A 4,570-nucleotide genomic window follows, 5' to 3' on the forward strand; every position below is an offset into this window, starting at 1 on the left:
CCCCCATTCTTTATACAGACCCCAGATGTGCACCTTATACTAACCCGGATTGCTGCAGCAAATCCCACTGTGTTTTTATTGTATATGTTTTTTAATATAATGGTGTGTGTTATACTTTGAGTCACCTGCGTGTATTTTTTTGTTTCATTAATAAAGTTTATACATCTCTTAATTTAGTGTCCATAGTTGACTTCTTTAGGAGAACCCTGTTTCTCCTGCCCTTGGTATTTATGATGTAGTTTTTTGTCAACGGACACTAATGTAGATGTGACCAAGAGGGTTTCCTTATTCTGTATCCATACGGTCAGGAACCATCCTCTCAACAAGGCATCTTGGAAGGAGTATTTTCATTTTTTCGCCTGTGTTTTTCTGGGATCTGTTTTTGATCCATCATACTCGTTAGGAGGCCACCATTACTTTTATTCCATTTAATTGCATGGTGACTCTCGGTGCAGCCCATACCGTTTTTATATATAGGATACTGTTTTATGATTTAATTACACTGTGACCACATTGCACTAGCATGGCTTACAGAATTGATCAAAATATTGAACAGGAAATTGAATTAGCCTTTGATACTAGAACAGAAATAACCAATACAGACACTGAACCCATTAAAAAACTTTTTAGGAACCATAAGAAACTGACCCTTAAGTTATTAAATAGAAAATGGGACATAGCGTCCCTTCAATCGCACGTGGCCCAGAAAGTTATCCCTAGAGGCCTGAGGGAGAGGGTGATCCCAGCTCAACATCTCCACACCCCCAGATTTCTGGAGTTATGGAAACAAGAGTGTATATCTAGGGGTATCCAACTAATGAACCTCATTATTGAGGAAGAACAAATACAACTCAAAGAGATACAAGCTGAACTGGACGTTGGCACATTAGCCCTTGAACCACTAAAAGAAGATCAGGAATTTACAAGACTAAATGAAAATCTTAAAAAAGTAGAGAGGGGGGCGTGGCGACCGCAGAGCAAGATGGCCGCATAGGTTAGGTGCTCCAGGCAGCGTCCAGCTTACCAGCTTTCTACGGCCCATCACAGCATCTTCACAGACTCCATCTGCCCTGATTCGTTTGGGGGAACACCCGCACTTCACAGCCGTGATGACCAGGAGGCGTACGGCGGCTCCCGCTGTCCGGAAACTCTCGGATTTCTTCTTCCCGGCGGCTCCCGGTCTTCGGCAATATGGCGCCGGAGACCGCTCGGCTCCCCAACCGCCTCGCCCTCTAGCGGTGGAGTCGCCGGCGGATGACATCACACTGCCTGTTCCCGCCGCACGGATGGAGAACCCAGCGCTGATGAGATCTGAACGGTCTGCCGATTCCTCTCCTTCCACCCACAGCCCACTCAAATCGAGGCCCAGGAGAGAGGACAGCCCACCGCCACTCACAATGTCTTCTATGGAGGTGAGCACCTCCTGTACTGTGCCCTGTACACCATGGGCCTACTCTCCTCCTCCTGATCCGTTTGCCAATCTGGTTACAACAGGCCAGCCTGTATCTGACACCAGCCCAAAAGATATGCTATCCATGCTCCACACCTCCATGCATGCCAACATCCTTGCTTCCATCTTTTACTGCCATAAGGAACTGCACGGCATGGGAGATAGTCAATGCTGTAGAAACTAGAATGGAAGAATTCACTGTGTCTTACAATACTCTGGTGGATGCTCACACCTCTCACCAAGAGGACATTCGACACATACAGGCTAAACTAGCGGATCTTGAGGATCGCTCAAGACGCAACAATCTGAAGATTCGGGGCATACCTGAATCCGTTCTCCCGGCTCAATTACCTCTATTCGTGAAAGACTTATTTCAGAAAGTAGTGCCTGATCTTTCTAATGCAGATCTCACAATAGATCGCATCCATAGGATCCCCAAACCCTCATTCCTCCCACAAGAGATCCCTCGGGACGTTTTATTGCGGATCCATTTCTTCCAGGCAAAAGAACGGATTCTGGAAGCCTTTCGACGCAAGGATCGCCTCCCTGAGCAAGCTATGCCTTTTACAAGTCATGCCCGACTACTCCCAATATACCCTCCAACTCCGGAGAATACTCAACTCCATTACCAAGGCCCTGCGGAACAAGATTGTGTACAAGTGGAAGTACCCCGCAAAACTCTGCGTGACCCACCAAGGCTCCACTTCTCAAATAGTTTCCGTGGACCAAAGCATCCGTCTCCTCCGCCAGTGGAACATCATCCCTAAACCGACTGACCAGCAACAACCGAATGAGGGACCCCTACCCCCTCGCCTTCAACAAGAATGGCATGTTGTCCCCGGACCCACCAGGTCCTCACGCCGCAACAAGTGAAGTTAGCTATGTGAACTTTAGCCGGATGCACCTGGCCCCCTGCCTTCGGTAGCACCCACCACCGTGCTCCGTACCCCACCGTCCTCGCAGTTCCTGCTGCACATCTGGCCCACCAGGGTCATGCCTTTTTATCCTCTTTGTGTTTTGTTTGACTTTTTTTTTTTCTTTTTTTTTTTCTTGTCCTTTTTCATTCTACAGAACAGGACTCTCCGTCGACCCTTGGAACAACCTCCTGCTGCTGCGTCCGAACACTGCTAACCTTCGCTACTCAGCTGGACTCTCGACTCCTCTTCATCCACACTTCAGCCTTTTCCTTGTCGAATGGACTACGTTCGGCCGCCCTGACAATGTTGGACACATACGCTAACTGCGTCAGTCAGGTACCACCTGATCACATCCCCGGTGCTCGTTTCTGCCCGCACCGAGTGTTTTTTTTTTTTTTTTTGTTCTCCTCCTTCACTGATGTTTGCATTGATATGGTTCATTTATTCATGATATAATGTCCTTGAATTTGCTATCCCTTAATGTTAAGGGTTTAAATCATCCGGTAAAACGCTTCTCCATGTGGAAAGAAGCCGAGTCCCACAAAGAGGATATCCTGGCTATACAGGAGACGCACTTTAAGCAGGGGCATGCCCCGAAATGCACACACCAGAATTTCCCCCATGTCTTCCAGGCTTCTGCTTCCGAGAAAAAGAGGTGTAATGGTGGCTATCCACGACTCGGTGTCCTTCACTTACTCTAAGGTGGTGCAGGACGTCGATGGGCGATACCTTATCATTAATTGTACCATAGATGGCTGTATGTATACTCTAGTTAATGCTTATGCTCCTAATGTACATCAACTGCGATTCCTGCGCAGACTTTGCTGTAAGGTAAACAAGCTCAAAACGGGCAGGCTGATTATGTGTGGAGACTTCAATTTGGTAGCGAACCACGCCGTGGATGCGTCCTCCAGAGGGAAATCATCTGCACCCACTCTTGCATCCCTTATACACTCGGAGGGGCTCCACGACGTGTGGCGTTATCAACACGCTGAGGAAAGGGATTACTCTTTCTTTTCGGCCAGTCATAATTCCTACACGAGGATTGATATGTTTTTAGTAGACACTTCCATTGTCCCCCATGTTCTGCCGCACGTCCATTTCCCCCATTACGTGGTCGGATCACGCTGCCATCCATATGTCTTTGTCGGTTAAGCCTGTTTCCCCCGACCGCATTCATCTGGAGATGTAACAACTCTATCCTATCAGACCCGGAATCCCTCAAACACTTACAACCCCGACTACGTGAGTTTTTCGATATCAATGCCACTCCTGACATAGACCCATTTACACTATGGAATGCCCATAAGGCGTTTGCTAGAGGATTACTTATCCAACTAGGCTCCAGGCTGAAGAAGAAATTCCAACTTCGATTCACTGACCTTACTACCCAAATAAGAGAATTGGACAATATCAACAAAAAAGCTCCCTCTGCCGTTAATGTTGCCCAACTATCCACCCTAAGACTGGACCTTTGTAGACTCCTGACTGAAAAACACGATAGCATGATGGCGCGCCTTCGATTGCGCTATTATGCGTCCCACAACAAAGCCGGGAAGTTTTTGGCTTCCAGACTTAAAGCTAAAAGAACCAAGACCAAAATAGATCACATCTTCCACCCGCTCACTAATCAAAAATTGACACAACCCCAGAAAATAACAGACGCATTTGCTGATTATTATAGCACCCTTTACAATTTACACTCTGACTCCTCCACCCCTCAACCTACGGACGAGGGCATTCAGGCGCTTCTCTGACGCCTGAAATTGCCTGTCATCTCTGCTGAAGCTCTCTCCCATTTGAATAGCCCCTTTACGGCTCAGGAACTAGCCAAATCGTTTCGCTCCCTCCCCATGAACAAATCACAGGGCCCCGACGGCATGACAAATGAATACTTTCGTTCCCTTCAAGACATACTTTCGCCACACTTACTTAGCGTTTTCTCTGAGGCAACGGTACAGGGACACTTCCCACGCAAGATGTTACAGGCTAACATTACCACCCTCCCCAAACCTGGCAAACCCCCCACCACACCTGCCAACTTTAGGCCAATCTCTCTCCTGAACAATGATGTCAAGCTCTATGCCAAACTTATCGCTAACCACCTAGCACAGATTTTGCCTTCCTTGCTTGGAGGCGATCAGATGGGGTTCGTCAGGGGGCATCAGGCACCTGATGCTACTAGACGTGTCATAAACTTGCT

Source organism: Pelophylax lessonae, assembly GCF_965119305.1.
Source record: "Pelophylax lessonae genome assembly, chromosome: 3".
Classification (NCBI taxonomy): Eukaryota; Metazoa; Chordata; class Amphibia; order Anura; family Ranidae; genus Pelophylax; species Pelophylax lessonae.